This window comes from Filicampus tigris, chromosome 3 (genome assembly GCF_054856515.1).
Source record: "Filicampus tigris isolate MCC_2025a chromosome 3, RoL_Ftig_1.0, whole genome shotgun sequence".
NCBI lineage: Eukaryota > Metazoa > Chordata > Actinopteri > Syngnathiformes > Syngnathidae > Filicampus > Filicampus tigris.
Genome location: NC_141219.1, coordinates 17,509,781 through 17,535,660, shown reverse-complemented (window position 1 = coordinate 17,535,660; position 25,880 = coordinate 17,509,781). Strand labels below are relative to the sequence as shown.

The window sequence follows — 25,880 nt, the reverse complement described above, 5'->3', positions numbered from 1 at the left end:
GCGGAGGCAGTGCCCAGGGACCGTCAACAAATAGCAATCGCAACAAGAAAACAAACTATTTCAAATATAAAACGTCATTATTATTCATTGTCGTGTTTCTTCTTTAATTACACACATAAAAGATCATCAGCTGGTTACAGTACAGTAGCTTCTACTACGAGTAGTCCTCATTTTGAGAGAGTTGTAGTCACATCACACATTGATGGGGACTACTTGCTTCTACTACAACTCTCTCAAAATGAGGACTACTTGCTTCTACTACGAGAGTTCTACTACTTGCTTCTACTACGAGAGTTGTAGTAGAAGCAAGTAGTCCTCATTTTGAGAGAGTTGTAGTAGAAGCAAGTAGTCCCCATCAATGTGTGATGTGATTTTGGGGGCCTAATTATGTACACTCATGAAGTTATTGAGTATTGATACAACCCCCTTCTTAAATCTCATTTATTATTATTCTTTCACTAAAATGAGGGTTGTACTGTAACCAGCTGGAGATCTTCTGTGTGTAACCATTGAAGAAACATGACAATGAAAATTAAAAAACGTTTTTGTTTTATTATTAATAGTCCGTCTTCATTTCGCTGCTTGCTATTTGTTGACGGTCCCTTGGAACACGTCTCAGCGGAGCCTAATGAAAAAGCACAACCGCACAATTTGTGTTCAGACCACAAATTGTGTTGCTGAAATTCGAGTTGTAGCTCTTCGGCTACCCTACAGAGAGTGGACAAAGCCATCCTTTGCGTTACAATGACGTTGCATTTTGGAGTTATTGAACGGACAACTCCGAATGTGCCAATCTGGTGCTAACTTTACCTAACTCTGGATTACCTACCTCTGCCTAAATGTTCAAAATATTTTTCCCAAACCAGTGTTCATATCGCTAGTTAAACTAAGGTTGTCTTACCTCTCTGTGGGTTTTGTAATAAAGACCAATGAAGTTAGACGTTGTTGTTGCTGTTGTTGTTGCTGTTTCTTCACGTGCTGTTGCTGTTGTTTCTTCATCCCGTAAGGTGTAAACCATGCGTTTTCTGTTTTTGCAAACGTCATGGACAAAATAATCCATCAATTCAAATTGGTAATCCTCTGAGTTGCTCCGACGCTGTTGGTGTTTACGTTGCCACATCACACTAACAAGTGACGCTGACCGGGTTGCCAAATTGGCGTGAATGAACAAAAAAAAAACTTTTTTTTTTTTCTCTCGTTCTTGCTTTCCTTCCTACAAAGGCAAACTGTGTTCGAATGCAAATTTAAAACTAGAAACAGGATGACTTGACAAGAACATCGGGTAGTCTCTACTATCTGGCGGACATTAGTGCAATCGTGCAGTCCTGCACCTGATCTTATATATTGTGCAATAATCAACATTCCCCACTACTGCATTTTTATTTGTATCCAATGCTGTTCCTTATATTTCACTGAAGCACTGTCACTTACAGTATTTTTTTCCTCAATGTATATTTACATAGGCTTGATTCTGAATGTTTGCTGTTAATGTTATACATTAATGGCGACATTATGCCGCCGTCTCTGTGTGACCTATATCTTTGCTGCTGTAAGGCTGAAAATTTCCCCTCTGTGGGATCAATAAAAGCCTTCTTATCTTATCTTATTTTACTTGTCAAGTCAAGTCCAGTCACTTAGATACCAAGTCCCAAGTCAAGTCAACTCATTCACGTGTTTTTGGCAAGCTAGTCGTAAGTTCTAAAAATAGTAACTCGAGTCTGACTCAAGTCATATGGCTTGACTCGAGTCCCCCATCTCTGCATGCTGCTCTGATGTACCACCCTAACAGTCTGGCACTTGTCGCATTTTCTAAGTGCGTGCAACAATCACAGTTACAGAATAGACCACAATAATTGTGATCATGCATAATTAATTGAATTGCACTTTTAATTATATTCTTATTTATTGATTAAGTGATGATTAAGTGATGAGTTTGTTTCTTAAACTGTAGCAGTAGCTCAACTTTTCATATCTGACATAATCCTGATCTTCCTTGGACCATAAATTAACTGTGATGGAATCAAAAATGTTGCTGCTAATAATTCATTGGTTGAAATAAACGTAAATGAAAAAAGAGCCCCTCAAAGCATTGACAGAAATGCAGAATTTCCATTAATTCCTGATTTAGGTCTTTTTTTTTGTGATGTCAAGGGAATCTTTAAGTAGACCCAATTTACAACAGGAAAACAACTTGAAAGTCATTATCACTGGGAACAAAGCCCAGCCATGGAAACAATAACATAAACAATCGGAGAACTCGGAATCAATAGTGAATTATAGCTGAAGGGTCCTTCTTTCCTAAAGTATGTGAGTGCATAATGACTTGTCATGCATCTGCCCTTATGTCATCTTTCAACAAATAGGAAAACCACAATTACCTGAAAAGGGCTGACAGTATGTGAACCTTGTGTACTTACATGCTTTGTATATTCCGCATGTTCGGCAGACTAATGGGCAAAGACAAAAAGAAGCAGTGTTGTTAATGTAGGACAGTGTTTGAAAGCTGGAGTGAGAAGAGATGGTGAGTGAAATGATACGTTTGTTTGATTGTTTGTTTGTTTTTCTGTTTGTTTGTTTGCTTGTTTGTACGTTAACGTTATCGACTCTGAAAGGAAACTTTTCAAAGACCTGAGGAAAAACCCTTCCATTTATAATTTCTTTGGCGCTGTCATGTAAATAAACCATAATTAACATAGCAGAGATTGAAGATTTCTTTACAACCCTCAGGCACCCACCAACGGCAGTTGTCATTTTAAATCATCCTTCAGGCCTATTTTTGGTTTGGGACTGGCTTTAATATACATTCAAGGCCACGCGCATGCTGATTTGTTTTTTAAAGTCAACATTTGAATAAATGGATGGCACTTCGTCCCCAACTGTTTCCACGACTGAAAAGCAACATGAAAGGAGTGAGCTCAAGAAAGCAAAGAGACTGAGTGAAATAGCAGCTTTTTTTAAAGAATTTTTTACAAATAAAATCACCAACATTTGCATGAGGTTGTCTTATCTAGATTTTCTTGTAGCTCAACGTTCGGAATAAGAGAGATTTCATCACCATGTATAGAACCGAGGATATTAGAGTGGGACCTGTGCACCAGGTACAGCTTACATGAAGTCGTACGATAATGAGAAAGGTGTAGGTTGTATTAAAATTCTAGCTCTAGGCTGGACTCAGGAATGACTTAATTGCCCTGGGAACCCATCAAATCACAGCCAAATTAATTGCACCATTAGCTCAGTGATTGTGTTTCTCTGTTCATCTATATGCATAACAACCATGTGCATAGAAAATACATCAGATGATGAACGTGATCCTTCACAGCTCTCAGATTGCAAACTCACTTTGACAACCATCACATTCTTACCCCTTTTCTGAGGCTCATTCCTTCGTTGTGAAATCACCTGTGCTCGCTATGAGCCGACATTATCCCGAGCCGGCAAAATATATTGAGTGTCAGCGCAATTAGATGTTCTTCCACTAGATGGCGAAATGTACAATTGCGACAAGTCCAGCAACAAACAGGTGAGTGGCAACACAGTTGACTTCAAAGTCCAGGAAAAAAAGAGAGCAGTTAACTTCAAAATCCAGTTAAAGAGTCTTTGAAGATTGGGAATGAGTTGTTGTAGCAAAACACCAAATAGCCACGGGGACAGGCAAACGTGTTAAGATCAAACTCGTGGTCTGGGCGGGTGAGAGGCTGAGGGCTTTCCACAGAGAATGACAAGGCAGGAAGGTCAGGGGCAGACAGGATAGTTAATGGAAGATTAATCCTTGAAAAACTGCTGGAGAGTCTTGCATGGATGCAAAACAAACAATCTGGCAATGAGTCAGTGATCAGGTTAGCCTTAAAGCGGAAAGCAACCCAAACACATTTTCTTCAAGAATATGTTCCCAGCAGGCCCACTAGTTGAAACATGAAATTCTCGTTAATATTGTGTTTGTGGAATATGAGTTAAGCAGCAAAATCCAACCCTTTTTAGCCATCCCAGGGGTCGGCCATTTTGTCACTTCTGTCGACTGAAAATGACATCACAACTGCTCAGGGCTGAGGTAACGACCAATCACGGCTCAGCTTCAGAAAACAGGTCAGCCGTGATTGGTCTTTACCTAAGCCCTGAGTAGTTGTGATGTCAGTTTCAGTCAACAGAAGTGACAAAATGGCCGCCCCCGTAGATGGCTAAAAACGGGTGGATTAACTCTTATTCCACAAACGCAATATTTATCAGAATGCCTTGTCTCAAACTATGGTCTTACATGGAACATATTCTTGAGTAAAATATGTTTGAGTTGACTTCTCTTCAAATAGGTGGATGTAGCTGACTGGCAGAGTGGAGAGCTAAGTGGAAAAACACTGGGAGAGCACCAGTGACTAATGTCGCCATGTGCCAAAATCATGGAATGCAGACACTGAGTTAATAAATTTGTGGGTGAATTGAGATGAAATCAATCAGAGGTCGCAGTAAGTCACGTACTGTATGTGCAATTCATTAGTCAAGTCTTACTCTTCAGCTTCAAGTCTCAAACAATTTGCTGTGGCAAAATTTAATAAAGTCAAGTCAAGTCATACAATCTTGTTCAATCACAACATACTGTGTGTTCAAACATTAGTCACTTTGCACTCAGTGGCACTCAATCATTAATAAAGGCATAGAAATGTTCAGTGTACATACAAAATCACTTTCTGATTGGTGACACGTGCTGTGAGTCTGTGATTGAATTCAAAATGATCCTAATTAACGGGCTTGTGTCAGCGATCTGCAATCTGTATAAAGCACACTCTTATTTCCAATGAAAGAATATCCGTTTGATGCATCAAAACAAGATCCACAAGGAGGTTTGAAGGCCCCTAAAATTAAAAGAAGAAATTTGTGTCAGAAATGGATACAAGCAAAACAACCTTTTTTTTTTTTTTTTAAAGTGTTTCAATGGAAGTGTCAATGAGAAACATACAAGGGCCTCTATCACAGAAGCTGTCACCTGAGGTCTGCACGAGGGAAAGTAAGTGTGGTTTGATATTAAGGTGGTTGCAAAGACAAGGATTTTGGAGCTGAAAAAAAAAGAAGGACCACAGAATGAGCGATTGGCTGCTATAATAGGAAACACACACAACTCCTGCATATGTGAGCAGAACGAGTGTGAAAGTGATGACATTCGTCCATCACTAACTGGTTATTTTTCTGTGTTCCTATTTGGAATTCCTAATAACTTGAAACTGAGTGAAGTGTACATGCATATATTTTGAATTTTGCATGAAGTGCTAAAAATGAAGATTCAATTTGTTAGTTTATGGACGGCAGAGAAGTGTCCATGTCATGGTTATTTAGGACATTTAGTCAATAACCTGTTATGAGGGATTTTGTTGATATTGTCTCACCTGCAGAATATGGCTTGAAATTTTGGTGGACAACCTGCTAGGTGAAGCCAAGACGGACAGAAAGCCAAACGTGAAGTAGAGCTGGGGGGGGAGAGCCATTTGAATATTGTGTTGAACCTGATCTGTCTTGGAGTGTCCTGCTAAATTCCTACCCTCACATCTGTCTGTCTGGCCGGCTGACCGAGTTCTTCCTCGTGGTTTACCCAGTCCGGCTGGCACTGAGGTGTACAGACTCAGTCACGTCAAAAAATGACCATAACGTTCTAGTGGCACCCAGGAAAACCAGAAACAAATAGATTTGGGAGGAGAGGTATGCTAGGACACAACACACTTTCTTCTATCAATGACTGGGTCATTTTGTCATTTGTCAAACCAGTCACTAGCCTCATTAATTCCCTTTCTTTCCCCAGGGTTTTGTCTGAGTGCTGATGTGCAAGAACTGCATTCATCAGCAGGGGGTGCCCAAAGACTGCAGAAACTACAGGAGAGGAGTTTTCCTTTTTTTTTTCCAAAAGACGAGCACTGGAAACAGCGCTGCACTTTTGTTTACTATGTGAAAATAGGAGGCCAGGGCCCTGGGAGCTCTGTCATCAAAGTTCGCAGTTTGGTGTGGGATGGAGAAGCAAACCGGCGTCAGATGACCGCACCTTCCGGGAAGGAGAGCAGAGATGGAGGAGGTCAGTTATGCATGGCGAGGCCAAGGCATGGAGGAATTTGTTTGCAAGTAATAAAGAGGAATAAAGAATAAATATGACGCGTTGAAAAGTCATTAACGCTTTTCAATTTGACTGTTTTAAACTTTAGCACTAGTTCACAGTACATGTGCCATCCATCCATCCATCCATCCATCGTCCACCACTTATCCGGGGTCGGGTCACAGAGGCAGTTTCAGCAGGGAAGCCCAGACTTCCCTCTCCCCAGCCACATCCTCCAACTCTTTCGGAGGGATCCCAAGGCGTTCCCAGGCCAGCCGGGAGACATACGTACGTCTCTCCATTGTGTCCTGGGTCGTCCTCTGGGCCTCCTGCTGGTGAGACATGCCCGGAACACCTCACCAAGGAGGCGTCCAGGAGGCATCCGAATCAGATGCCCGAGCCACCTCAGCTGGCTCCTCTCAACATGGAGGAGCAGCGGCTCGACTCGGAGTCCCTCCCGGATGACTGAGCTTCTCACGCTATTTCGAAGGGACACCCTGCGGAGGAAACTCATTTTGGCCGCTTGTATTCGGGGTCTTGTTCTTTCGGTCACGACCCACAGCTCGTGACCGTAAGTCAGGGTGGGAACGTAGATCGACCGGTAAATCAAGAGCTTCGTCTTTTGGCTCGACTCCTTCGTTACCACGACGAACAGATACAGATCTCCATCATGCTGTTCAGATTTTGGCATCATGAGACCAAGACGCAGAATCTGTGGCAGGGTTTTTTTTTTTATTTTCTGGACCTGGAATTCCCATCCCTGCCACGACGACATATAATAAATAATCGACAGTTCTTCGCCATCAAACGGGGTGGTCTCGGAGGGAAGTGGACACTGAGCATGACATGCAAAAGAAATTCAGAGACTGGAAGAGTCACAGGAAGCAAAGAAGTGGACGTCCTTGGAAATTGAAAAAAAAAAATTACCACTTGAATTCTGCTGTTGAGCTCCTTAGAGAACCAGAGGTTGTGCAAAGAATGAAATATTGAAAAGTTGGACATGCCTTTAAGAGTTTAGAGAGGTCAAGTTAAGTTCATCCATGAAGGTTATAGTGCATCTTAGGTTCATCTGGAAATTTCATCTGAAAGCCCCTAGCGGATTGGAAATAATATAATGAGGGCTAGGAAAGCCCAGTGTCACTCAGTACCTCCGAGAGTCAACATGCACGATTCCGACTACCAGTCTCAATTTGACCTGCAACGCAATCTGGAATGTTAGAGAAGTGGCTGCTGATGTGCCAGCCAGATTCCCAAGAACTGAATATAACCTATTAAAGACTCTGTAGAGTGAATTCAGAGCGTTTGAGAGTGGGGACAATTTCTTTGATTTTTCACAGTTTTGAAGCCTCATTTTATAATCTTGGCATTTTTTAAAATTGATTTAAACCTTTCCAACACTTGGTACCAACACTCTTCTCTGTGGTGTGTCAAAATTAGCAGAGCTGGGCAGTCCGTCCCTGGGCCGGACCGGTCGGACCCTCCGGCCCAGACGGATGCCCATTTTTGGGGCGGAGCGGTGGGGGGTGACAAATTTAAAAAAATGGCTGGACTAAGCATGACTGGAGTTGATTTTAGTCCGGCCCACTAATCGGCCCTCATGCGTGTGACGTGCTCGCGAGGCGGCCAAACTTCATCTCAGCCTACTCGGTGAAAGGCTTCTTTTTAGGCTTCTTTCTACTTCCGCGGGATAGGGATTATGGCAGAAGTCGTAGTCAAGTTACTTATTTATTTTGCACACTTCCCCTCCTTCCCGGCCTTCAAAACAAAAGCATGCCAGCAAACCACTATACACTGCAGGTTTGCTATGGCGTATTTCCGGAAGTAGTGAACGCCAGAAAAAGTGCATGAACTCCACCTTGATGTGCCAGCGTCTGAATATACTCGTGGACACAAATTGTTTTGAAACAAGTCGGGGGGCCTCACGTCAAAAAGACAGCGACAACAATGCATATCGTGCCTGCTACAACCATAAAGGCATGACTAGACGATGCATTTAATTTTATTGCGAAAACGATCTGGAAGGTGGCGGCTAAGGGGGAACGTGGGTGAGTAGCTTGTTTAGTAATGTTTACTTTTCAGCAGCAGCAATGAGCTGCGTGGTGCATCCGTTTCCGTGTGGGAAGCTGTATGTCATCGCAACATGTGAGACAACTACGTGCGCTCAAGCGTGTTTGTATTTCCTCATTGTCACATCAGGTAACCCTCCCACCTGCAACTGGGGCATACCATTAAAGAGGGGCTGTGCATCATTTACTCAATTTTATTTCTTCAAGTGGTTGCATGAAATATAATCATCTGTATCCAGATACATTTTTTAAATCAACTATACATCTACTTAACAAATATATCTGGATCCAGATTCATTTATTTTGTGGATCCACCTGACGAAATATAATTGAGTAAATTCAACCATCATTTTTTTTCAGTGCACTCTGAAACCCCTCTATAGTATCAAATGCTTGTGTTAGTTGTTTTTCTTAGAATTCAATTCCTTCCCTGGAGGTCATGAATGGTTCCAAGTTTGCAGTCTACAAGGAGTAAACAATCAGTACCGCGCTTAAACTAGGAGAATGACATGCGAATCCTTTCTGGGCAAGGGTAAGTGTTGGTGAGTCCCTATCAGGAGGGGGATGAAGGGCCTCAACATCTCAGAGGGGCTGCATTCACTTATTTTATCAAATTGCTGGCAAACGCGTGTTCATTATGAAAGCAGTTCTCCTCCATTTGTTTTTCCACGTTAATCACTTATATCTTAGAAAAACAGAGTAGCAAATCAGACTTCTGTTTATCCCTCAAGCCGATGGCAACTAAATCCACAGCAGTGGGTATAATCTAAACGCAAGCAAGACTGCAATCATCTTAGCAAAATAGTGAGGCGTTCTCTTCCCTATTGAGCCGCCAGTATCGGGCCTGTGACATCAGCTGTACCCAATTAGCGGAATAACGTTTTAATCGGTTATATAACATTATATAATCTCGTAAAGCCAAGGGGTTCGGTGTTAGGAGTGGAAGGTCTCCTCACCGCAGATGGTGTGGGTCTTCCCAAGTTTACATTTCACTGACAGCACACATTGCACAACACTGGCCGCGCCCCAATCAGCCACGTACAGTACAGCGTGTTTCATCCTATAGAGCAGTCTCGTCTTAACTGTGCATAGGCTCTTATGGAGAGTGGAAATTAGGGGGCAGATGGGGGAACGACGCACTTTTGGGAAGAACGCATACACACTACTGCCAGCAACGGGAGTTGATTTTACAACGTATGTGGCTCTGGCACAGCCTACTTAAGATAAGCAGTAATAGAAAAGAGATACAAATCATCTGTGAAAATGAGTCTGTTAGACTGTCAGCTCCCAGGCAGAGGAGGGGTTTCAGCCTTTTATTGTTTTATTATTAAATATTACCAGATTTTCCTCTGGATCTTGACCGTGACATTTTGTAGGGAATGCAGTGCAATGAAAATACATAACCATTTTAACATTGATGCCATTTGTGACGAACAACAGAGCCAGACGGTTAGACAACCGCACTGGCACCTAAACGCCAACAATTAAAAACAATTTAGAAAATAGCAGAGGTTCAGTGGTTAGCACTGAATTACATTACATAAAAATTCCAAGTTCAAATCAATGTCCGCATGGGCCTTTCTGTGTAGATTTTGCATATAGTCTATATGCACTCTTCAATGATGTTGATAGCAGAATGTGATATGATTATCAACATCGATTTTTACCATTCATTTGCATGAACCAAGTCACAACGCAGACAGGATTTGTGACGCAAAACATGCCTGCTGGGTTACTGTAAATACACTTTTAGTACAGTTTTTATATTGGATGCATTCAAAATCTAAAAAAATAAAACGCTCTGAGGTCCTCTGTTTGAACGCTTGTTTTATACTGATGATTTCCTTCACGGAGTCTCCTTGACCTGATGCCTCCCGTTGTTCGTCTTACACAAGTCTATGTAGCGTTCAACGCATCCGGAGCACATCAGAGTTCGTTTGCAGAATAGAAAACCACTTCTAGTCATGTTGGACCATTGGTGTGGTGTGCCGACGTTAGATTTCGTATTCAACCAAAGAAACTGCATTAACAGAGACATTGCACCAGTTCATTTTAAATGTATCCGAATATACCTTGCAATCTGTCCGGGATGGTATTTGTATGAATCTCTCGTTATATGAGTATTATAGGTAACGTTGGATTAGCAGCTATAAAATAAATGTGTCTAATTGTAGCCTTAAATTGTACCGGTACTTGCCGGTACTTTGTTTTGAACAATTGAAGTGAATCAAAGATGTACCGTCATCCTTCCCGTATAAACCTTACTCGGATGGCAGTACAGAACATTCTGATCCGGCTCGCTTCTCTCTCAACAACTCCAAACGGTTAATTGGACTCAACAGAACACGAGATGGTGGTTGGTTGTTATACTTTCATTGTTGTGATGTTGCTTTCTTTCCCAGGGGTCCGCTGTGTCGGCATTCTATTGGTCTGGCAGGCTCAAAGACAGCACAGTGGTCGACACTCAAAGCTCAACATTTGCTCTCGGTTAACATTGTTTTACACAAATTTATGCAAAGTCCTCACATTAGTTCCATTTTCTGCATCACTGAGAGAGTTTCAACACAGAGGCAGCCAAACATTGTGGAGTGCCTTAGAAGTCTGGCCATGAATAAATATTGTGTAACCTTCAAAAGTTGCCATCTACGCACAAGTCATGCTGATTAGGCTGGTGTGGAAAGGTTTTGCCGGGAAAGAGTTTGGACACGGATGGGACAGTTGGGAAACACTGACATCATTCATTAAATCAAAGGTAATTAAATCCTAAATTGTGTACATCAAATTTAATCATCATGTTGAACCGGCGAACCTTCCTCTTTTGGATCACTGGGTGACACGAGTCAATAGAAAACATTGGGACACTCCTCTTGTCCTTGGCTGTCAGTCACAGTTTGTCAAACTTTTCCTATTGGGTTTTTTTCTCTTCTTCTTCTTCTCGGTGTTATTATATTATTGTTGTTAATTTTATATAGTAAGGGGAAAAAAAGAAAAAACATTGGGAAAACACTAACTGAAAACCGCCACTAAATATCCATGCTTTATTTATACGTCAGCGTTCAGGAGTAGCAATGTAAGAGTGAACTTTGTTTGCAAAGAAGTCAACCTAGAGATGAACTGAAACAGATCTTGTCTTTTATAGACATGAGTGATCCAGAGTCATCCCCAATAAAACACATCAGGCATCTGAGCTGATGGAAGATTGCTGATTCAACTCCTGCTTGAACGGGTGAATGTGAAATTAAAGGCAGTTGGACTTCTTTGTGTTTAATGATTTTCCTTTTACCCAAAACAGTCCTTAAAGTGGATGTCAACCCCAACATATTTTTTTGCAAGAATATATTCTATGCAGTCCCACTAGTTGAAACAAGGCAATATGATTAATATGAAATATGAGTTAAGCAGCAATATCCAAACGTTTTTAGCCATCTAAGGGGGCGGCCATTTTATAATTTTTGTCGACTGAAAATGACATCACAGTTTCCTCAGATAACGACCAATCACGGCTGACCTGTTTTCTGAAACAGAGCCATGATCGGTCGTTATCTGAGCCCTGAGGGTGTGTGATGTCATTTTCAGTCGACAGAAGTGACAAAATGGCCGCCCCGCGAGATGGCCAAAAATTGATGGGTGTTGTTGTTTAACTCATATTCCACAAACACAATATTAATCAGAATGCTGTGTTTCAACGAGTGGTCCTTCATAGAATATATTCTTTAAAAATATATATTTGGGTTGACTTACACTTTAAGTTCAGATTCTTAGGGAAACACTGAGTTTCTCCCAAAGTCATCACTGCAAGTTCTCTTGGTCAAAAGCTGCTACAAAAGTGTTGTTTAAGCATTGCTACCAACTTCTTGATGCTCCTGTCACCTGAGACTTTTTTTTTTTACTTTTTTTCCCGCCTATACTTTGACTTACTCTGTACTCATCCTCTCTTTAACACTCTGGCACCAGCAATTTTAACACGTCAATGGCAAATGTCAGCTATATGAAAATCAGAGGCAGCCGATCTCTTTTGTACCTTTTTTAAGCATCACGTTGGATATCCCCAGTGCCTGTCCCAAGCTCAAATAAATGTGAGGGTTTCATCAGGAAGGGAAGTCAGCATAAAAACCGAGCCATATAAATCATGCAAGTTATACACGACTCGTTGTGGCGACCTCCGATGTGAGAAGCGGAAAGAAGAGGTTGTAAAGTTTGAATGGGAACATCTTCGCACGATATTTGGAAGCTCGCAAAACTATCCGACATAACGCAATGCCTCCTAGTAATATATTCAAAACTCTATCGACTTCTAGATAGTTAGGTTGAGTTTACAAGCACATAGAAATTTTCTTTGTCATTTAGACCACATGCTAAATTGATACAAGATTAACTGTTTACTCTCTATTCAATAGTAAACTTAAAACTTTCCCTTATGATAAAGCTCATAGTCAGGGTTGACTCTGGCATGTATTTGATCATCTCTTAGTTAGCTGCTATAGGCCTGGACTGCAGAGGGCTCTCCCTGGATGCACCAATCTTCTCTTTATTTTCTCTCCCGTCTATCCTTCTCACCTCATCACCATCTGTGTGGTAGGACTGTTTGATTTTGCCTAACAAGAAAATCCTGATTATTTCCTCTCAACCCCGATTCTACGATTACGATTTCTTTGTAAAACAAAAAAAAATAATGAAAAATGAAGTATTTTGAATGTCTTTTATTTAAACTTATTTTTTCTTTCTTTGAACTCAAAATGCTAGTCAATTTAACTTAATACACACAGAACATTTTACATTTTACTTACACAATAGATTTCAGATCTGTTCTTAATCAAACCAATAATGAAAGAAGAAAGTGCATATACCATCTGAAACGAAATCATCAACATGAGAGAAGATAGACAGTCAAGTCTGTAAACCAAACAGTCTGTCAGCAAGTCATTTTGCCAACCAGCTAGTGACTAGCCTTTCACCTTTCTCCCTGGTCTTACTTAAACATAAATCAATGATTAGTGCAAAAATGTCACTCAATAATACAATGCACTGTCAAGCTTAAGTCGAGATGCATAGTCATGACCAGAGGTCTGTTGTAGAGGAGAAAAAAAGTGACGCCTTTCAGACGTTGAGTTACTTGCTCACGTGTTGTATTGTACATGCGGGGCAGACGCTACGATACGGATCTATTTTTGCCCGATTTATTCACCAAACGCTCACTTGGCTGAGCAAATAGCAGAATCGCCGGTAGCCATGGATGGTGTTGTAGTTTTTCCGGTATGCGTGCTCGTGGGAGGAAGCGGAAATGCAGAGGAAACTACGGTGGCATATAGATACACCAAAAATAAAAAAAATTGTTTTATCCAGATAATTCAGTTTCGGTCCAAAATCTCATAATTGAGCAGCCCTACTGTGTAGTGAAGGAGCTCAGAATGAATGGTAAGGTAGGGCGAGACCATTTAAAGATTAGAAAACAAATACAAGTATCTTATTAAAATGAACTCTAAAATGTACCGGGTGCCAGGGAAGGGAGACCAGAAATGGAGTTATGTGCTCCCTCTTACACGCACCAGTTAGGAGGCGAGCAGCATCATTTTAATACATTTATTTTGAGTGCCATCCAGGCTTTGATTTCCTGCAGACAGGACAAAAGTGGCCTTAAAGTGGAAGTCAACTCAAAAAGATTTTTTTCAAAAACATGTTCCTAGCAGTCTGAATAATATTGTGTTTGTGGAATATGAGTTAAGCAGCAAAATCCACCCATTTTTAGACTTCTCGGGGCGGCCATTTTGTTATTTCTGTCGACTGAAAATGACATCACAAATGCTCAGGGCTCAGGTAACGACCAATCATGGCTTAGCTTCAGAAAACAGGTGAGCTGCGATTGGTCGTTACCTGAGCAACTGTAATTTTCACGTCAAACGTCGTAGGTCGCGTACGTTGTAATTCAAGGACTCCCTGTAGTTTAATTATTTATCTCACTCCTCTCTCCTCCTACTTGCCCCCTCAAATATAAAATATATTCTAGTTTTTTCTCGTGTCATGTTTCTCAACTCGGCTCCATCTCCCCTTTTCACTCTGCTCAGAGTATCGGCCTGCTGCCGGCTCGCTGTGAGGAATGGCTGTCTGCAGCGAGCTGAGACCCAACTTCCAATCTTCTAGTCCAATTCCAAACTTGTTTAGTGTCCAAGTGAGTGGATTTGTCAGTTAGACATGATAAAAGGTGCCTCAAGATTTGTGGCTGCCCCCTCATACATGGCTGCCGAGACCCGGCCTTGAGCTCGGCTTCAAAGTTGTAAGCAATTTTACCCTCTATGCCCAGCCAAAATTGTCTCCCTGGCTCTTTTGTCCAGGCATAAGTGGCAGATCACACAAATCGCTTTTCAGCGATAGTAATGGGCCTATGCTTTCATATGGGCTTATGACAGCCAAGGAAGTTAGCCTTTCCAATGGTCATCCATATTCATCTGTTATTAAACAAGTCAGTTCAGTTGGGAGGAGAGGGAGCTTACCCGTCTGAAAAAAAAGTCGTGCCTATGAAGTCCAGTGTCCAAATGTTTTTACTAGACAGACAGCAGTCTTCTTTGTGTTATGTATTCATGACTGGAAACTTCTTCTAACTAAATATAGCCATGCAAAGAGCCGCCCCTTGCCTTGGTCTCAGTGAACCTTTAGAAAGAGTCAATCTTGTAATATGATTCATTCTACTATATTCCTGTATGTGTCATGAAAAAGGATTTTTCTCAATTTTTTAATTTTTTTTAATTTTTTTTTTTATTTTGGTTGTTGTTATTTGTTTGTTTTTAATTTCCCCCACATAAATGCGCCATTTTCAATTGATAATTTCATTTATTAAGGGGAAAAACAACTACGGTACTCAAAGCTACCTGGCCCCCATGTGAAAAGGAACTTCCATCTCAATTTAATAACTGGTTGGGCCGCCCTCAGCAGCAACAACTAAAATCAAGCATTTTCTAAATCTGTCAATGAGTCGTTCTCATCCCTGTGAAGATATTTTCGCCCACACTTTGTTTTGATTGTTTAATCATTTCAATTCAGCAACATTTTTTTTTTCCAAGCACGAATATAATTTATATATATATATATATATATATATATATATATATATATATATATATATATATATATATATATATATATATATATATATATATCATAGTTACTAAAGCTAATGTTAATAAAAGACCATATTGCTGGCAAGTAAAAGCAAATGCAAACTGTGCTTCCTTTTCTCTTAAAATCTGAGACAGTCCAATAAAGTGTTCCAAATGTGGGCTAGACAAACAAAATTAGAGTAACAAGGTCCAAATAGTGTTCTCCCACCGGTGAGCTGAGCTGTGAAGTACAATTAGGCGATTGTTGTGTAAGCTTTATAGTGCAATTTACTGTACAAGATGGCCTCAGCGCTCTTGATAAATACGCAAAAGTATGCTTTTATGAGACGACACAGCTTCTGCTTTGGGTGAATACTATTTTTACAAGAGTTTTAAAGTTATAGCAATAAAGACGAAACAAGCTAGCAAAAGAGGAGACTTTACATTTGAGGGTCTTAAACTAAATACTTGTTTAACACAGTTTCACGGGTAGCTATTCTGGGTCATTTGTGACGTGCGGTGCAGGTACAGCTGTGTTTGCTAGGACAAGGCGGCGGTGTGGGCTTAGCACTATCCCAGTTCACCTTTCCAAGCCCAATGTGCTGAATTTCCACCAGCCTTGTTGCTCTTAAAGCTCCAAGGGACGAGATGCTGCGGACCTTGAGGTTTGTGGCCCACCATGATGTAGGGGAGCCTTGAAGTCACCTTGTTACGTAAAAACACCAAGTCCCTTCCCAGTGGGACCAAACCTCAACACTTCTCAAGGGGAATTTCCACTGCAGTAAGACACATTGGTATAATGGTCCCTTTTTATACAATAACTGGCGTAATAAAGACAGATCATCTTATCTTAACGGCCAGTTGGAGTGCTAAGCCGTGCGCACGTATGTGCAATATTTTCCTGAAATGGATGCATCATATATCATGGTTTTATGGACGTCCAATCTGTCCCTGGCATGAGTGTCCTTCAACGTCAGATATGACACAATGTTATTCAACATCTTGTGGTCTGGCATCATGTACAGTGATGGAACAGACGGCGAGTTGCACAGTAAGTGACGGTTTATTCCACGCATTCAGAATTGCGTTAAATATGGAGAGAGAGAAGCAGAACTCGGTAAAGAGTGCGTCACATCTCTGCTTGTTCCCAGGATTTCTTCAGGGGGGTTGGTATCAGCACACTCCGCTGTCAAAATGTGATGTATTGATTTCACACATGATCATTTGAAAGAGTTGGTATGTTTCTTCCCGCCGCAGCAAAAGTGAGAATCTGCTTCTGGACCTTACTCACTTGTGATAAAATTTCTCGAGCAAACATACACAAACTACTGATGCGACTACGCCCCTGCCAACCACAACTTACCGACGCCAACGTGTGAGAGCAGCCAAAATCTGTTGGCCACCAGTAAGAAAAACAAAAAGCAAATATAAGGTTTATTAATGGCGTTGATTCATCCGTCGTACTTCGCCGTAGTGTATCTATGTGCCCCCTTTACTGAGTTTGGAAAAATGTACAGGTAGCTGACATTTTTTTTCCAACAGAGTGAACTGCACAGCTCCATTTGGATGGTGAACTAGACACCATGTGATAAAGCCACACGCAGTTAAAGGATATGGTTGAAACAGGTTGCATGCATACTTGAAATATATGGACGCTCAAGCGAGCAAAAGTGGGCAGTTGTTCCGTGAACTTTTGAAGTTTGCCACCGTTGCTAGGCTTCGGTCTTAATATTTGACGATTCTGGATGAAAACAAATCCATAAATCGTGAATTGTATTCATTTTGAAAGTTCCATCTTTCAGGTGTCCCGCTTCACATTTGAACCTGCTTTGATCCAGGAAATGTTCCCAGTGTGATGGGGAAACAATGACATTATTCACCGAAACCCTGATTTAAATTAAGATTTACATTTGGAAATAATTTTCCTTCTTGGGTGAATCCATTTCTGATTTAATACTTGGTAGTGATCTCTCTGAGACGACCACACAGGGATCTGTGACAGTTTTCTAGTTAAAACCAATTCGGTTTGGTGCTTCCATAGGGAATTTGGATCTCGCTCTGAACATGTTTAAAGACGCGTGACTTAATGTACTGCGGCGTGAATGATGACTTTGGTGGAAGCAAAGCTATATGTTATATTTATGGAGCACAGTCGCACTTTATTGTTTACTGGCTAAATTCCTGCGTTATATAATCACCCCAGAAACTCATCAATCCCAAAGTGTGGATGGAGGCCACTGCAATTGAAGACACCAAAGTCCACGGAGTAGCGGTGCCTTCACGCTGAATAAAAGCGACTGTGGTGAAAAAAAAAAAAAGGGAAAAACAACACCAAGGATAAAAGTGTGATGTTGATCCATCACGTGAACAACTGTCTTCTCTACGTGGCTGGGAGTTTAAAGCAGAAGTGAACACTGTTAAAGGATATTCCCTCCTTTTGTTACCTTCCTAAAATAGTGGTGCAGGTCATTTTTTCCTTTTTTTCAGAAAACACAAAAAAAATGAGCCAAACACCAATTGTATTATAATTATCAATCACTTTATTTCAGTAGAAATTAAAGGATCCGTTTAACTAAAGATGTATAGCCGATTTTAACAGAGGTGTTCAGCATTCTGATGTTTCTGAAGTTTAAAGGGGACCTCAACCCCAATATCTTCTTTCCAAGAATATGTTCTATGCATGCCCACCAGTCGAAACAAAGCATTCTGATTAATACTGTTTGTGGAATACGAGTTAAGCAGTAAAATGCACCTGTTTCTGTCCATCTCAGGGGTCAGCCATTTTGTAACTTGCTATCGACTAAAAATGACATCACAGGGCTCAGATGACAACCAATCATGGCTTAGCTTCAGAAAACAGGTCAGCCCTGATTGCTAAAAAAAAAAAAAAAAAAAAAAAAATCTGCCAGTAAATGACGCACCCATAAAAAAGACTTATAATTGCCTATAGATACCACAAGATGGCAGTAAAGCACTACTTTGGTCTAAATGAAGCTCCTCAACTCACATCAACAAACTTGTTGTTCCTTGGCACCAGTAGACCACAAAGATTGTTGCAAAGCACTACTTTGGGCTGAATGAACTTCCCCAATTTATTTTGACATAGTTCCTTGGCATGTTAATTTCTGAAGATTTTAAAAGAAATTGACATGATGCATTGGAAGGACTGGAAACAAAACATGACAGTGCAGTGAATTTGATGTTTAGATTAGAATGTATGGGTTCTCCTTTCCGATGATTAATAAAAAGGTTACCTCTACCGTTTCCTCCAATCACGTTTGTGATGTGAGCAGCTTTCGTTTTTTTCTACCTGCAGATTTCTTTTGCAATCTTCCATGAACAGAAATTCAAATTTCATCACATTCACTGAAACAGATGCTCTTTACGTGACCTTCTTCCAGTTGGTGCGTGTCAGCCATACATCATCAGATTTTGGGGATTTTCAAGTATGTCTTTTTTCTTCGCTTCCCACTGTACACGTTCCTTTCCGTGAATTTCCCTCCAACTTTGCGTCTGCAGCCAGGATTTATTGTCCGTTGAGAAACTCACAGGTAGGGGCTGTCTGATCAGTAAATTTGTGTGTCCTGCCTGTCATTGAGAAAACTTGTGAAATGCCAATTGGCATTGCTTTGGGGGAGCATAATGGTCCAAGGGTTGGATTCTTTGTGGAGCGATTCCCCCTGTACTTCATCTTCTTTACACCGTCCAAAAACATGACATGTACAGTATGTGAAAACGTTAAATCGTCCATAGGTGAATGAGTGTGAATGGCTGTCAGTCTTTATGTGTCAGTCTTGTGATTGACAGGTGATCAGTCCAGGGTGTACCCCGCCTTTCAAAGTCAATTGGGATAGACGTCAGCATCCCACATTAGAAAACGAAAGGCAAACAAAGCCCCTGTTGGAAGGTTCAAAATCAAACTTTGAAAAATAGGGTCCGGATCGACCCCCTCCACTGTGACGACAGTATAATGAAGCCGCCTGGTTCTCATTGAGACACGTGTCATTGGTTTCGCAAAAACCACCTGGCTGACGCAGCTTCCATCAGTCCCCGTGAAGTTCATGTGCGTCAGCAGGCCTATCAGGATTCACACTCGTGTCAGCACTCTGATCTGCTCTTACTGCTCACGTTCGTTCCAAAAAGACAATGCCACAAAAAGCGAGTGTGTTGGTTAACTCAGACGTCAAATCCAACCACCACTCCCAAAATATAATTTACGCTCATTTTTCTTGGAGGGACCAGAACAAAAATGTTGTTCTGTCTTCTCCCCACAGACTGTTTGTCTGAACCGGATTTTAAATAGAACGACACTTGTAAATACAGTCATCCACCCACTATCATAATTAGTGACTATGAATCGTAGAATGGAAAAAAAAAAAAAAAGAACCTCCACTGGTTTGTGTGTTATACCATGATAACATAATGGTTGGCTCTCTTAACAAGAAACAGTGCACGTCAAATCAAGTCCAGATCCAGCTAGAGAAACATTCTTTTAAGATGAATGCCGGTGATTCAAAATGCAAAGACTAAAGTAAATATGGTATACATTCATCACTGATAATCGAAACTTGACTTATGGTTGCACATAGAGGTCAGCCTTTGTCTTAGAAAGAGAAGCTGATACCGTATTTCAAATAGTCAACAAGGGCCCACATATTTCAACTCTTGAGAGAAACTTTGAGAGAGTCTCCCAACAATCCTAGAAAACCTGTCTCAAGCTTGACGCGTTTCACTCTTTTCTGTCTGGGAACCAAACATTTCCCAGAGCCCTTAAGGAACCACCGGGCAAAAAGGCAAGGGATTTTCAAAGACTGTAAACTCACCACGGGCTCGTTTCAAGGGAGCCAGGCCCAGACTGACATTTGTCTTGGCATGAGTTGTGAGTGCCAACGTGAATGCAGATAGCTCAGTGACATCAGTAACATGGGAAAAGTGACCTCAGGGTATTATCGGAGATGCTAATTCCATTTGGCTCAGTTAGAGCCTGTATTAATGACATAGAACTGGCAGGGAAGCTAATTCGAAATGCTCCAGCTGGGAATATTTAGTTAAAGGATACTCCTGAACAAGTACATCGTAAATGACTGGTTTCCAGTTGAAAACGCCGCGCTGACGTCTGCACACGTCCACATACGTATTTACATACTGCTGTATATTGTACAACACAGAATTAAAAAAAAAAAAAAAACTACAGCAAGACTACAACCCACTTTAAAAACAAACTCTCCCATGTTTATCATAGCTCTTACTTTCTTTAACCTAAAATAAATTGACCAGACCGCACTTCACACTACTATGAACTTTAAGGCTGTGTTTATGCTTGGTCTGGATCAAAGGAAAAAATAAAAATAATACTGTGCTTCAAAGTAATAATAATGGGTTCATTCCCACATTTGGTCCTGGTTCACTAAGCATTCTTTACCATCAGACTAAAAGTTGATGTGTAAGCTTGGGTATGAAGTCAGAAGTCGAAAGGACAGCGTTTGTGATGCCTTGAGAGCTGGAACTCAAGTCCATCCATTTTTCGACACTGCTTCTCCTTAGTCGGGTCACAGGTGAGCCGGGGCTTCTGCCAGCGGACTTTTGGCAAGACGTGAGGTGGTACACCATGGACTGGTCACCAACCAATCTTCGGGCACATATAGCCAAAGAAATAGTCACACTCTCATTCACACCTACGAACGAGCACAGAGAAGAAGACGTACAGCGTAAAAAGTGTTTAGTCTGGGTGCCAGTGAATCAGCACGCGAGTATAACTTAACGTTATCTTCTTTTATAAAATACTTCTAGATTTGATGGATGTTCAAAATAAAATGAAAATTCAGTTGAGTCAAGTTGTCAGTGACACATATTGTCGCTGTTCTGTGAAAAACACTTATGTCCATTTATTCCGTTTTTTGTTATTTTTACGTGAATGGGGTTTCCGCGTGACAGAGATCCCATTAACATGAAAATGTAAAACAAAAATTACAAAATTGGACATATGTGTTTTTCGCAGGAAAGCGCCGATATGCTTGTTTTAAATGGGTGATTTATTTTTATCAATTTTTTTTACATTGCAAAAACCTGCCATTTGAATAGGGGTGTGTATACTTTATAAATTCACTGTATTGTGAAAAGCGGTCCTCTTTTGTTATCATTCATTTGGGCCTCCTAAATATGGGATATAAGTACAAAGTATAAATGAAATATAAATGCTGGGTGTCCTAAATATGAAGCAGCTGAGATAAGTCAATAAAATGAAAAACAAGAGAGAGGAAAAAAAAAAAGCTAAACGTTTTTGCCCCCGGAAATATTTTATGTTCTTTTATTTATAAATTGCATTTTTAACAACAATATGTCCATCACAACAATGTCATTACACGGACTGCATACAACTTTGAAATACTGTCTGTTGCATAACCTTGCTTCATCCTGAAGAGGTCTTCTTCAAGAGTGACGAATGCATCCCATCTGTGCTCTCTTCTCAATTGAGTGTCCCGTAATTAATGTCAACAGCATTAAGTCGGCGGTTGGCACTTACGGGTACAGTATTATTTTCTCAGAAGAAGGGGGAAGGTCAAATAGATGTGAGCTTCGTTTTCCACTTTGCTTATGAGAAAAGCCTGATAGATACAGTGGTTGCTGGAGATGAGTTTTACAACCGTCTCCAACATCTGACACGCGTTGCGCTCTGCATGCCTTGGCGTACCCTGGGCGGCAACAGGCTTATGTAACAGGGACAAAACGGCAAATTCAAGTGTTGAAAGTCAAGGAGCAATATACCATACATTATTATAAATACTGTATACAATTCATGTCCTTCATAAAGTACTGTTTAACTAAACTGAATGCCGTATAAAACACTAATCCAAACAGACAGTGACATAGTAACACAGTGAAAAATTGTGGATTAAATGCCTTTACTGCCTTTCTTTCCCGATGATCAGTAATTGTGTTCCAGTGAGAAGTGGCACAACACTCTTGGCCCTTATCTTCAATCAATTTTAGCTTACAGAGTACACAAAAGAACAGCTTTGTTATCATCTGTGACTGCCTAAAAATGTCCATATTTCAGCCAACAAGAGCTCCACTTTGAACCTGAGAAAATATGTTGCCATTTTATATGTGATTTCTGCCTCTTGAGCCGCTAGCTGTTATGAAATGCGCTATGTAAATAAAATTGTATTGATGTGCTGTTTGAAGAGCTCTGTGAGAAGTGGGGTCCAAGCTCGAATGGCACCCTTTGTGAGACCCCACCCCCTTTAACACCCACCACAACACACACGATCAGGGATGGAAGGCGATCTCCAAGTGCTCATCCATAGTGGCCAACTTTACATAATCCGCAAGTGGAAATCTTGCAGTTCCTTTTTAATGTACTTTGTGCGCTCCGGCCTCCTGCATCTACAAGCCATGTAGACAGCACGGCTCTCCGGGTGTGCTCTGAATTTAAAGGGAATGAGGGGAGCCGCTTAGATTGGCTGGGAGTCGACTGTGTTCCCTCCCACAACGGCGCACACCGGCACAATTGTTCTCTTCTAACTGCGTTCGTCTAGCAAAATACCAAAAGAGAGAAAACTCTACCCATGCGCACAGTTTGACAAAAATAGGGCCCGTTGTGCTTAAAATTTGTGTTTGATAAGTCAAAAAAAATAACCATAAGGATATTTGTATTTCCGTTGTGTTGTTATGATTACCAGGGTCAGTTTCTTCAGGGTCAGTTTCTTCCATTTCACCAATTCAACTTGTGTTTAACCCAAGCATCTTATTCCTTTTTCTGTGGTTAACTGGCTGGGTACTAGAGCCACAGTACAAGTCCACTGAGGATTGAACAATTCAAACTAACAATAACACTGGCCCTCAAGCATGTTTATGTTGGCTTTTCTTTCCACTTGTTTTATTGCTCAATTGAGACCAAAGTGGCGGAAAACTCTCCATTCATTGGCTTAGTAGCCTATCAAAAGGGGGAAATAATCACCAAAGAAGGTTCAAAAGAAGCAACCGACCATGATGAGCCGGCGCTCCTCACAACTGGCTTGTGTGTATCTTCTTTGTTGTGTTGACAGAAGCAAACTTCCTCTATAATTAGACTACTTTGATCACACTGGGTTTATGTAACTTCAATACCAGTAAATATATACAATCTATTTATAATAATGGACCCTTTGAGTAAAGTTGTGCATAACGGTTCTCAAAAGAACTCATCGTTTAGAATAATTTTGTCACTGGAAACTAACATAGGTGACATTATGTGAGAAACTATGTCTTCAGTCAGTATGCAGTACTATTGATATACATGAACACCAGTAGATAAGTATTCATAATCAGTCTTAACATTCAGTATACCCGAGGTCCTTTTTCACAAAACGTCAATTACTAAAGTTAATAATATTCATTTTTGTTTGACACTAAGAGCACAGTAAAAAAGATATTTTCCTCTTCAAAGTAGTACCTCTATAACATTTATATCTCAATATTGGGCGGGGGGGGAAGTATTTCAAAATCATTAGGCCCTGATTAAAGTCCATTAAAACAAAGGTAAAAATGTTATGTTAGAAAAAATAGAAATACAAGTGCATGCGGGGCGAGATGCAACAAATACGGCCTTTCACCCCAAGGAAAAACCTAACCTTTTCTTAATCATCGTTTAAATATCTGTTCATCCGTAAATGGCGGATAAAACGGGATTACGGCCTGAGCCACAAAATGCTGACTGTTGAGTGATTCGATCAGAGCGCACTCTTATGTTTGAGTAATGTGCTGTGAATCCTCAATGTTCCCTTCCCAGAATAGGAGTTCGTCAAAGTGGCGGGAGAAGAAAAACTGTGTGCGACTGTCAACACTGATGACTGAACTCCTGTCGTTTTAGACCACAATATGGAGCACGGAGATGAACCCACCGCATTGTGACAGCACTCCAGTGCGCGCTGGTTGACTGCACCGCAGATTCCTGATCATCTCCTCGCAAAGGCCTTTGTTCTCGCACTTGGGGTCGCTTGCCTCGGAGCCAAAAGTGCCGGGGGACTGGAGCCAGGGATTCACTGTGCCGTCTCTCGTGCCAAGGACAAACAATAGAGAGCCAAAACAGTTGAAATAGTGATGAGGAACGCATGAAAGATTTGGAGGCATCGTCGGAGCAGCATGGTGGTGTTGTGGTTAAAAAATAATAATAAAAACATCTGAGGAACATGAACATGTCCTTCATGATTGGATTGAATCTGTTTTATGATTGGTGAGACCACCCTCTGGTTTAAACAAAATAAACAGTCTGTGGGAATACTACTGTAGTTTGTTCAGCACTTCATTTTTTTTAAACAATATTAAGTGGAAAGTATCTGACAAAGCAACAAATCCTAATGGAATTGATCTGCTAAAATAAGTATGACAAAATATTTTTATGTAAATGAGTGGTGGAGTACATTTTTCACACCATGCATTTCAAATTATTATATAATTAAATACACATGTCACATTCAAAGAAGCTAAATGAGTCTGACAGTCTATGCTGGTGTCTAACAATCAAGTATTGTATATAATACACGTTTCGACAGTTAAATGAAATATAAGGCAAAGAGTCATTTAAAAAAAAAAAATGTATTTAATGTTTCATTTCAATGACTTGAGTAAGAAAAAAACAACAAAATGCTTACCAGAAAGCAGACAATTAAACGTCAGCTAGCTACCGGTACCGTGCTTACGTTTTGACCGATACGATTAAGATAATTATAAACGTATGTTGAAATAAATCCAAATATATAAACGTACATGCCTGTATTGTATTGTATTGTGAATTAATGCTCCTTATCAGATTGGTGTTTAAAGGGTTAGCATCTCTGGAGTCATTTGAAAGTCGTGGTTTATTTGGTTTTAGCTGCTTTTTGACAACATCTAAGTGTATGTCCATAAGCAATGTGTCAGACTCACCAAAAGTATGTAAAGACTATGTAAAGATGATTCCGTTTTTCAAGGGACGGTTGGCAACCATACTAGTATGCAAAACCTGACCTACTAGCGTGCAGAAACATCATACAGCAGTGAACGGTGGTATTGGGGGAAAAAAAACATTACAGGTAAGACATAGTCAAGACATAAGAATGAGTGGAAGAATGAGCATTATTACCTTTGCAGAAGAATATTAGGCACAACTCTTTAATTCAGGGGTCACCAACTCCGGTCCTCGAGGGCACACACCTGATTCAAATGATCAGCTCATCAGCAAGCTCTTGAGAAGCCTGATAACGATCCTGATCATTTTAACAGGTGTGTTACAGCAGGGAGAGATTGAAAACCTGCAGGACAGGTGCCCTCGAGGACCGGAGTTGGTGACCCCTGCTTTAATTGAAAAGCTGATGTGGACTGTGATTGCACTGTACTTGTATTAATGATGTTTTTCCACACAAACCTATTCCATCTGCTTTTCTATCATCCATGTATTACATCAAGTAGCTATAGAGAAATATCATCACATCACAACATCTGGACCTTATGAGTGTGGAATCTATTACATATTTGTGTCTGGTGCCCAGAGGTCCTGTCTGGATTATAGGGACATTACTTCTATAACCCAACTGACTTGGAAAGTCCAATAACTATTTCCATTGTTCAATTTGTAAACAATTTCTATTTTGCATTTGCACATCGCAAACAGCTCCCAGTGTGATGCAGTGCACT

The 25,880-nt window shown here is 40.7% G+C and overlaps 1 protein-coding gene and 1 long non-coding RNA gene across 2 annotated transcripts in view; both read right to left on the bottom strand.

Moving 5' to 3' along the window:
- Positions 1 to 1,113, bottom strand: part of zfhx3b (zinc finger homeobox 3b) — a 402,832-nt gene extending 401,719 nt beyond the window's left edge. The window contains exon 1 of the mRNA XM_086024981.1: positions 902 to 1,113. The gene's annotated coding sequence lies outside the window, so the exon portion shown is untranslated. The remainder of the gene's footprint in view (positions 1 to 901) is intronic.
- Positions 1,114 to 21,504: 20,391 nt separating this feature from the next.
- Positions 21,505 to 25,473, bottom strand: LOC147150135 (uncharacterized). The gene is made up of 3 exons (XR_015086189.1): positions 25,330 to 25,473; positions 24,110 to 24,259; positions 21,505 to 21,934 (listed from the first exon to the last, which is right to left on the bottom strand). It is a non-coding gene; the product is annotated as an uncharacterized LOC147150135 (long non-coding RNA).
- Between the last annotated feature and the right edge of the window lie 407 nt (positions 25,474 to 25,880).